Consider the following 11,638-nt stretch of genomic DNA (forward strand, 5'->3'; position numbering starts at 1 on the left):
CAATGGTCTGCAGAGAAGAAACGACCACGCTAATTTCCCCATAGTTTAAAAATTCCAATGCAAGGTCCTCACAAAGGTCAATTCTTCTTAAACTGTGTATATGACAATCCTGCTGGAGATGATCTCCAACATTAAGTGTACCTCCAGGTGCGTCTCACCTGTGAGGGATGCGGGGGATGCGACTCCCGCACTTTCATAAAAACTAAAATTCATCCCCCTCACTTTTTACAGAGGAATTCATTGTTGAAAACGTATTGGTCCAGTTTGATTGACTGAATGGTGATCAAGCGAATCACAGCCAGCCATTTGACAAAGCCGTAGTTGCAAGAAGGTAAACAAAGAGTTAACAACGATGAGTAAAGTGACAAAAAATTAGTAACAGGTGGCAAACAATGGTCCAAAGGTGGCAAAAACGTGGCAAGAAAAGAGTGAAAAGTGACTAAAATGGGCCAAAAGCAGATGCTACAGCAATTTTTTGACAACTTATTTGTCAAAAAATTGATAAAGAAGATGAAAGAGGTGTATGTAATGGAAAAATGTAGCTTAAATGAGCAAAATGTTGACAACAATAGTGAAAAAGGTAGCTTATTTGGATGAAAAGTGGCAAAAAATGGTTAAAGAATGGACAAAAATTGGATAAAAGGATAAAAGCAATAAATTAAAAAAAATGAGGAAAACGGGTTGAGCATCACTGACTTATTAACAGCTTTATAATGGTTTTAGTAAATTAAGTAATAAACTAAATTGGGAGTCGAACACCCATGGTTGCTCCAACCGCGTCTATTTCCTGCAAAGGATGTTCTGGTCCATTACTGATGCTAGTGTGACCCCAACATCTCTCCCAACGTGACATTTCTGCTGTTTACACGGATTGAAAGTTGTTGACAAAACAATGTTGATATTTTGGCCTCCACAGAAACACCCGAAAACAGGCTGAACCATAGTGACCGCATATCACAGAGAACGGCATCAATAAACATGAACAAAAATGGCTTTAAGCGAATAAATGTCTTCATTCCCTGGCAAAAAACACAAGAAATCACATTAAGAATGAAACTTTTCCTCTTCTGAGGCATCTCTGCATTCTTCTATCGGACTCCAAGTCCCATAATGCAATGCGCAAAACTTGTCAACAAACTCATTGTTTATGTTGAAGTAAATACCAAACGTGGGCGCAGTCATTTCAACCTTTGTGAGAAAATTCTCAAGTGAGTATTTAACCAGTGAAATATTTACTGGGAACTGATTAGGGTCTTTATCATCCTTCCATCCGTCTTCCAACCCATCCATCCATTTTTCAACCCGCTTGCTTCTTTTCATTCTGGTTATTTCTAAAACTTATTGAATATTATAAGCAGTGTAAATTTAATTAGCAATTCTACAAAAGCAGTAATAGTCTCGACCAATTAAAGAGTCCCATTTCCATCTCAGCATTGTACAGACTAGAACTGGGCAATATATCGAGATTCAAGATATATCGAGTTTTCTATTTTTACCAGTATAGAAAATTGCAATATTGCCCATATTGATAAATATATATTTTTTATATCTTTTTTGTTTTCTTTCTCTACTTCTCAGAATAGCAATAAAAAAGCACAGTTTGATGGATTTGTGAGTGTGTCCAAAGACTGTAAAAAAAAAATGGACGGGACAATCCCCCCGGTGGAGTGAAGCTTTTATTTTTAGAGCTCCCCCTGCTGACTGGCTGCAGTATAGGTCATAAACCCCGCCTACTCAATGATAACGAATGGGATGTTGGTCAACTGTAAAGTTAAAATACTTGTCATATTATTTTTTTCCCAAACCTAAACTCTGCTGTGATCATGAGTTATTATCACCCTACATTGTGTTCAAGTGTTCATTTTTCTGTGAAGTTTGTTTTAATTAAGTTATTTGAGGTTAAAAAACAGGATTTTACATCATATATGTGAATAGCAGGTACGTCGTGAAGGAAAGCCGAGACACGTGGTTTTCTAAATTTTTAAATAGAATGCGTTTAGATATTTGAGTGTAAATATATGGTGGTTTTGTACAAACCGCTATGATCTGAACAAGCCGTTGATAGAATTTCAGAATCAGAATCAGAATCAGAATCATCTTTATTGGCCAAGTGTATGTTGTACACACGAGGAATTTGACTCGGTCAACTGTGCTCTCTCCAATAGTGAAACATTCAATAATAAACAATCAACTAGAAGAGATGATAATAAGTATAAACATAAGTATAAATATAAACAGTAGTTAGACTAGAATGTGCAAATAACAAGATGATGATAATAATAATAATAATAATAATAATAATAATAATAATAATAATAATAATAATAATAGTATAAAAAAAATAAACAAATACAAAATAAAAATTAAAAAAAAAATAAGATAAAAGAAGGAAAAAAAAATAATAGAAAAGAAAGATAATAATAAAATATAATAATAATAAAAGGAAAATAGTGCAGTAGAGCATTGATAAGTAGTGCAGGGGGAAGGTACTTATGTTCTTGGCATAGCTGGGCCTTGAGGGCGAAATGGGCGGGCGTGTTACCAGAGCTCCTCCCGCCGGACCCTACTGCGCAGACCCTGGCTCCAAAATTGCAAGATGGCAGCGCCCGTGAGCGCCGTATTTTGGCTTCAAGAACGTTGTGTGGAAACAGCTGCAGTGCGCGCCCACGTGCTGTCGCTTATAGGAGATGAAGACCAAAGTTGGTTGATAAATGTGCCTGTGTGGCATTTTGCATCAGCAAATTTAATCCTGAACTGTTTTTCTGGTCAGAATTAATGTGAATTAAATTTGTCGAGATTTATAATATATATGTTGAGAAAATAAATCGAGGTATATCACCCAGCCCTGGTACAGACCATTGACACACATACATTTCAAGGTAAGTGAATGATTGTGAACGCTGGTTTCAACCACGTCATTGATGTTGGACGATATTTTTTTTCTGAATTTACAGAGAAAGAGCCATTTGAAGGTCATAAGGTCAGGTGATTCAGTACCCCTCCGTACTCACTGCTAACGGCAACAATCTACTCATTTAAAACACTCCTCCACATCTCAGCAGGCTTCATGCAATCATTTTCAAACTGCTGATGCTCCATCTTTCTCTGCCAGGTGGAGCTCCTGCAGTCAGCAACTGCAGCACACACACACACACACACACACACACACATAGAGAGCGCTAGGAAAGGGGGTCAAACGTTGTTCCCTGCAGGATGTGCAGTGAGACGATGACGGGCAGATGGAGCAGTGAGGGAGGTGGAGGACTGCAGCAGCAGAAATGATGCAGGGGGACAAAGTTTCAATGAGATCAATGAGAACTCCAGGGAACACTGTGAGGATGGCGCTGTAGCAGTGCCAGCATTGAAAGCACTAAGCTGTAGATTTCATTCAAACATAGACAACAACATATGTTGTAGATCAGGGGTGTCAAACTCATTTTAGTTCAAAACCGGAGCAGTTTGATCTCAAGTGGGCCACATATTTTATGTGGGAAAATGAGCAATTTCAGCATTATTATACCCTAGTTTGCACTTCTACGTATAGATAAAATATGAAATATGTGAGAAACAGACCATATCCAAGCAATAAGTGATAGATTTCAGTCTCAACAGGGTCTTCACTTTAAATTTCCTAGATTTGGGACCAATTTCAATTTAATATTGGGAAATATTATAATATCATAATTTGAGGAAAACTGAAGGATTTTGTTTAAGTGTTTAACTGACTCTTTAACATTAAAAATGAATTGTAATCGTGCAATTTAATCACTGGGAAAATGGCAAGCCCATGCAAATATTGGTGAGTTTCATTTACACAATAATTCATATTTTCTTTGTCATTTTTACTTTCTCCTGCGGGCCGAATTGGATGGTCTAAAGGGCCAGATTTGATCCCTGGAGCCTTGAGTTTGACTCATGTTGTAAACGGTAAAGCAGTTGAAAGTGTTAAAGTCGTTAAAGATGGGGGAAACCCATGGCTCTGGAGCCACATGTGGCTCTTTAGCTCTTCTGCTGAGGCTCCCATCACTGATGAAACAATATAATGATTTAATTCCTTTGTATTAATGTTTTTCTCATTTAATTCTATTATGATTTATTTAATTCTTTGTCTTTATTATACTGTACCTCTTTTTCAATATTATTTTCTGAAAATGTTTATCATTTTATTTCGTTCATCATTTATTTTCAGATAATTTAATTTAGTTTTATTTCATTTCAGAACTGTTTTCCTGTGAAGCATTAACGTACGTAAACTCTCCGCTTACTGTAACGATGATGACATTCCTGAACATCCACCTGTGTGTGTGTGTGTGTGTGTGTGTGTGTGTGTGTGTGTGTGTGTGTGTGTGTGTGTGTGTGTGTGTGTGTGTGTGTGTGTGTGTGTGTGTGTGTGTGTGTGTGTGTGTGTGTGTGTGTGTGTGTGTGTGTGTGTGTGTGTGTGTCCTGTTTGCCCTCAAACACACAGATGAAGCTTTAGATGAAAGGATGATGATGTGTGGAGATGTTTTGAGACTATAGATTGATGTGAAGTCATCTGAACGTCTGTTTGATCGTTACGTGTTGATTTGAAATGTGATCGCACTTCAACACTAAGCTGTTACGTAACGCTATTGGTCCAGAAGAAATAGTACGTACGTACGTAAGTAAGTAATCTTTATTTATGGAGCGCTTTTCACAGGAAAAAACCACAAAGTGCTTTACAGAAAATGTCAGTATCATCCTGTCTATAGAGAACATGGAAGAACAGTCACAAATAACATTAGAGACAAGAAGAGCATTGGAGGTGCCCCGTATGTAGATGAAAAATGGAAAAAACAACGTGAGGGGAGGTGAGGGGGGAAAAAAGCAGATTATGAACTGAATTCTCTAAAGGAGAACAAAGTACAGAACCAGGGAAAAAAACTCTCAGCTACAAAAAACACAGATAACACACAGTCACGAAACGAAACATAGCACGTGGACAGGTGGGGGTTGGTTGTGGGTCCGGGGAAGGGGGATAGGGGATGGAGGGGTGCAGCGTGCAGCCAGTGGGCGCTTCTCCACACTTCCATGAGCTGGAGAATCAGTATAACCCCTCGGAGTCAGTATAACCCCTCAGAGTCAGTATAACCCCTCAGAGTCAGTATAACCCCTCGGAGTCAGTATAACCCCTCGGAGTCAGTATAACCCCTCGGAGTCAGTATAACCCCTCGGAGTCAGTGTAATTCCTCGGAGTCAGTATAATTCCTCGGAGTCAATATAACCCCTCGGAGTCAGTATAATTTCTCGGAGTCAGTATAACCCCTCGGAGTCAGTATAATTCCTCGGAGTCAGTATAACCCCTCGGAGTCAGTATAACCCCTCGGAGTCAGTATAATTCCTCGGAGTCAGTATAACCCCTCGGAGTCAGTATAACCCCTCGGAGTCAGTATAATTCCTCGGAGTCAGTATAATTCCTCGGAGTCAGTATAACCCCTCGGAGTCAGTATAACCCCTCGGAGTCAGTATAATTCCTCGGAGTCAGTATAACCCCTCGGAGTCAGTATAATTCCTCGGAGTCAGTATAACCCCTCGGAGTCAGTATAACCCCTCGGAGTCAGTATAATTCCTCGGAGTCAGTATAATTCCTCGGAGTCAGTATAACCCCTCGGAGTCAGTATAATTTCTCGGAGTCAGTATAACCCCTCGGAGTCAGTATAATTCCTCGGAGTCAGTATAACCCCTCGGAGTCAGTATAACCCCTCGGAGTCAGTATAATTCCTCGGAGTCAGTATAATTCCTCGGAGTCAGTATAACCCCTCGGAGTCAGTATAACCCCTCGGAGTCAGTATAATTCCTCGGAGTCAGTATAACCCCTCGGAGTCAGTATAATTCCTCGGAGTCAGTATAACCCCTTGGAGTCAGTATAACCCCTCGGAGTCAGTATAACCCCTTGGAGTCAGTATAATTCCTCGGAGTCAGTATAACCCCTCGGAGTCAGAATAATTCCTCAGAGTCAGTATAACCCCTCAGAGTCAGTATAACCCCTCGGAGTCAGTATAATTCCTCGGAGTCAGTATAACCCCTCGGAGTCAGTATAATTCCTCGGAGTCAGTATAACCCCTCGGAGTCAGTATAACCCCTCGGAGTCTGTATAATTCCTCGGAGTCAGTATAATTCCTCGGAGTCAGTATAACCCCTCGGAGTCAGTATAATTCCTCGGAGTCAATATAACCCCTCGGAGTCAGTATAACCCCTCGGAGTCAGTATAACCCCTTGGAGTCAGTATAATTCCTCGGAGTCAGTATAACCCCTCGGAGTCAGAATAATTCCTCAGAGTCAGTATAACCCCTCAGAGTCAGTATAACCCCTCGGAGTCAGTATAATTCCTCGGAGTCAGTATAACCCCTCGGAGTCAGTATAATTCCTCGGAGTCAGTATAATTCCTCGGAGTCAATATAACCCCTCGGAGTCAGTATAATTTCTCGAAGTCAGTATAACCCCTCGGAGTCAGTATAATTCCTCGGAGTCAGTATAACCCCTCAGAGTCAGTATAACCCCTCGGAGTCAGTATAATTCCTCGGAGTCAGTATAACCCCTCGGAGTCAGTATAACCCCTCGGAGTCAGTATAATTCCTCGGAGTCAGTATAACCCCTTGTTTACACATACTGTATCTAACTGTAATGCTCAGCATTGCTGGGTGCTGTTTATCAACCTATGTTCATAAAAGCTCATCATGAATCATTGAAGCCTGGAAAACTACAGCTTTCATACGTTTGTTATCACGAGGATGATGAAACTTACTTCCTTAATCACAGAGAAATATCACAGCTAACGAGGGTTTAATTAATGTCTATTTACATTAAAGGAAGGTGAATCGTTCACACTGTGGCTGATTGTTGTCAGGAGCAGGTCGGAGCTTCAATGGTGTTTTGGGTAAATTGGCGTCCATTTCAAATAATGATGCAGATGTTTGGACCTGGTCACCATGCAGAAAAAATACTTTAAAACATTGCTCGTGAAATAGTATTATTTATGAACACAATCCGATGGACGACCTGCCTGGAGTCTGACCTTTATGTCATTAGCAACACATGAAGGTCAAATAAAGGTCATTAAAATCCTGTAAACACACAGTTTGTAAAGGCTGAGAGTGAAATGATAAATCACTTTCTCACCATTGTTACAGACTGAAGGAGCCTAAAGAAGGAAACGTTCCTCCTCTAAAGAACCACAGTTAGTCTTGGCGGCAGTTTTCCAGTTGGAGATGAAGTCATTGATTGTCCGAGAGAGAAAAGTGCTGCTCCACCCAAAACTGCTGAGGCTCTGAACGCATCATCACTGAGGTATGAAGTGTTTGTGTATCTAAAGTTGTGACATACAGTAAACAAAGTCCCAGAGTTCATACATTCTACCACTAAATATCAAATGTCTCAACATTTTGCTTGTTTGTTTTACTGTGAGTTAGCAGAGTCATTTTTTGTGTTTTTATTGTCTTTTTGCATACTTTAGTTGTCATTTTATGTAATTTTGTATATTTTATTTGAGTCACATTGTGTATTTTTATAGTTGTTTTGTGTTATTTGGATTAAAATGGTTAATTTTGCATCGTATGGTTGTCAGTTTTTTTCATTTTGTTGTAGTTTTGGAGTATTTTCTGTGTTTTTCTTGTCTTTTCATGTTGTAATTCTTTGTATTTCTAATGTATTCTTGCTTTTGTTTTGTCATTTTGTACGTTTACATTGGGGGCCACACAAAAATTAGATGGAGGGCCGCATGTGGCCCCCGGACCGCCAGTTGCCCACGTTTGACTTACAACATCTATGGAGTTACAGTATTTTAGCTCCGCCTACCAAATAGCAGTAACAGAGCCGCAAATCAATCACTAATACCTGATTCTACTTTGATTACATTTATGGACCCGGGTTAATCTGAATCCCTTGCTGACTAGATCCACTTCATTTGAGTCAGACAGCTTGTTTACACTACTTTTGTAAAAAAAAAAAAAAAAAATATCATTAAATTATTTCATTTATTTTACTTAACTTTATTTTTTCATTTATTTATTATTATTTTTGATTTATTCATGTTTTTATTTTGATCCTTTGAGTCCTGACTGTATCCACTGGTTCTGTTCTGCAGTCTTTCACCTGGGTAATGACTGAGTCCTGCTGTTGCTGTGAAGTCCACAAATGACGTGAAGTCAGTGAACACACCATAAACAGGGTGGAGCTTAATGGATTCGGATAAAATGATTCAGTAACAGAATTGTAGAAACACCATTATAAACAAGACTCAAATGATTTGGTTAAAAGAACGAAGCAAAGAACTCCCCGGATGGAGAATTTATCCACTGGTGACCATTAATATTTAAAACATTCGGGTTAAGGACCCAGAATCCCCAGAAACATTCAGGACTCAAACAATCAGAATTAAGGACTCGGATCGTTGACTCCTCAGAAACCACCTGGACTTAAATGATCCCGATTAAGGACCTGGATTACAGACACCCCAGAAACAGTCCAGATTCAAACAACCTGGATTGTGGACTCTCCAGAAAAAGTTTGAACTTAAAAACTGGGAAAAAGTCAGGACTCAAAAAATCCAGATTAAAGGTGCAGTCTGCAACTCTTATAAAAGTGACTTTTTGTCATATTTGCTAAAGCTTTACATCAAACTAGTATTTGTGTGATAAAACAGACTCATTGAGCCCCGCCCCCTGCTGCGCCTGCAGCCTTTGGCAGATTGCCAGAATGCACCGCGACTGAGCAAAAAGAACCAATCAGAGTCAGGACTGTGTTTGATGAATTGTCTGACAGCTGTTGCTCACAGGCCCCGCCCCTTTCCGGGCGCTAGAGCGCCGTCTCTTTTGCAGTGTATGGTCTGAAGGAGTAGAAGATGGAATTGGTGACTTATCTGCTTGAAAGGTAATTACTGCTGCTTGATTTACATTATGTTTGATTTGTAATTGTTACACTAGAACTCTGTAGTGCATGTGCTGTTCATGTGTGTGTGCAGCAGCCTCTGTTTGAGGTGCTGTAAGTGACAGTGAGTTGTTGCTGCTGCTGCTGAGGTGTGTGCACATAGAGAGAGAGAGAAGCGCTGCAGTAATATGCTTTTAACAGAGCATGTTATATTACTGTGATGTTGCTGTCGGACTAACGTTAGCTTGTTAGCTCCTCTGAGGGAGGGACTCTGGAAAGTTTGGAGGCAGGGCAAGAGAGCAGCGGGGAGGGATGGGGAGAGAGGGATCTAAGAGTTGCGGACTGCACCTTTAAGGACCCAATTTTCAGGAATTAAACAATCTGGGTTTGGGACTGAAATGATCCGGATCATTTAGTAAGTGAGCCATAACCTTTAACATTTTAAAATAAAATAAATGTAAGAACAGCCATAACCAGCAGAGTACTGATATCTCCTACTCAAGTAGAAGTACTGTTACTTGATTGAAATTGTACTCAAATACAAGCAAAAAGTAGCTCCATTAAATAGAACTGAAAGGAAAAATTACAATTTACTTTCACCCCCACATTTATTTTTGGTCATAAATCTTGCCACAGTTCCCTTACAGTAAACATCTGTATGAACCTAAAAAGGAAGAGACCAAATCTTGTACAATTAGTGTATTTTCCACAAAGGCATCTGTATAAAATAAAAGGATTTTAAAAATTTACAAATTTTTTTTTTTTTTTTTTTTTTAAATAAGATAACATCAATGAATTCAATTCAAAATAAAACAAATTCTCAGGCTTAAATAACCTCCATTTAACACTGTTTTTGGCGCTCTACTTTACATTTAATCTGATTGGTCGACTATGATGTGATGCATTTCATTGTTGTCTGGTCATTTCATTTGTTTTGTAGTTTCACAATGTCCGTTGATCATTTTAAAACAGAAAATAACAAATTACTCAGTAATGGTTGGGTGTAGAAATATAACAAATGACTTTACTTCTTTTAAAACATATTTAAGTACAAGTCAAATGACTGATTTAGAAATATACAAAAGTACCTATAAAAGCAACTCTATTACATAAAAGTGAGTACTTGTAATCTGTTACTTTTACCTCGGGCCATAACCCATAACCATTATGAGTTATGGCTGTTCTTACGTTTATTGTATTTTTCAGTTTGGTCTAATTTTTGTTTGAAGGGTTTTTATTTCAAGTCTTTTGCTTTAGTTGTTTTATAAAACCTCAGCTTTTCAAAGTATCTTTTTTTTTTTTTTTTTTTTTTTTTTAATCTCTTGCTAAAGTCGTGTTTATCTGCTGCAGTTCTTTCTGTGTTTGAACCAGACGGAGCCAGAGAAACGGTTTCCTCTGATTCATAGAGATCACTTTGGACCTGAACTGGTAACGTAACCAGTTTCTTTTGTCTCCAACAAAGTGGAGTGCATGTTTAAGGTTTCAAAGTGTCTTTGATGAGGCCTTGCTTTGTGTTTGGGGAAAATCACATCTCGTTACCAGGACGGCACGTTAAGGATTTGGAAGAAAGTAAACGAATGACTACAAGAGGTTTTACAGTTTCCACTCCTTGTTTGGAGAGATTTTTTACTGAGAGTCTTCATGGTTTGTGCAGAGAAATGAGAGACGGGACGTTACGTTACAGAACAGTGAGTTCTGAGAAGAACACGGACAGTTTTCAACCCTTTATCATCATCATCATCATCATCATCATCATCATCATCACTCCGGCTTTAATGTGATGTCAGGCTGATGATGAAAGGAAATCAAAGGAGGGATTTACCAGGGCTGAGCTTTAACTTTAGGTACAGTTCTTCATAGTGAATCATCAGCAGGTGGTACACCATGAACACTTCACCAGTCCATCACAGCTGGTACTTATTAACCATGTATTTAATGGATCTGGATTCATCTGAGTCACTCAACAAAATGATTCAGTTATTAGAGGTATCATCCCCCCACCCTGTAGCTGTGCATGCACTATTATTCATTTATATAATATTTGTATTCTTGTCATTAATGCAAATTTAAATTAATTATTGTTGCTAATTTATCATTTTTCTAAATTTGTTTATTTTCTTTTCCCTTTGAAACTTGAGTGTGTTTATAGTTTTTTGTTTTTGTTTTTTTCAAGATTCGATCAGTGACTCGATTCATTAAATCCGATTGCGATTCATCTGAGTCACTCACCAAATTGAGTATGTTTATTTGAGTTTTTATCCCCCCACTCACTAATATATATATATATATATATATATATATATATATATATATATATATATATATATATATATATATGTATATATATACATACATGTGTATATATGTACAGTATATACTGTATGTGTGTAGAGTCTTGTTTATAATGGTGTTTCTATTTTCATATTTTATTTATTTATTTATATATTATTTTATTTTTTATTTTTATCATTAATTTAAAAATAAAAATAAAAAGTGATATTGTTATTATAATTTTTAATTTGTTTATTTTAGTTTTTTTGAGATTCAGTCAGTGACTCGATTCATTTAAATCCTTTAAACCTGTCGTGTTTATTCTGAATTTGATGATTTTACATCCTTTTTGTATTTATTAGCATCCAGGAAAACCATGAGTTTTTGATTTGATTCGACTCTTTACCCTGGATTGTTCATTAACACAGTTTATTCATATTCACTATGGCTTTTGGTATTTTTTTTGCATAATAAGTATTTCTGT

General features: G+C 38.0%; 1 protein-coding gene across 2 annotated transcripts in view; it reads right to left on the minus strand.

Moving 5' to 3' along the window:
- Positions 1 to 11,638, minus strand: part of hapln1b (hyaluronan and proteoglycan link protein 1b) — a 48,161-nt gene that overhangs the window by 27,640 nt on the left and 8,883 nt on the right. The window lies entirely within an intron of this gene.

Source organism: Gouania willdenowi, chromosome 12, assembly GCF_900634775.1.
Source record: "Gouania willdenowi chromosome 12, fGouWil2.1, whole genome shotgun sequence".
Taxonomy (NCBI): Eukaryota; Metazoa; Chordata; class Actinopteri; order Blenniiformes; family Gobiesocidae; genus Gouania; species Gouania willdenowi.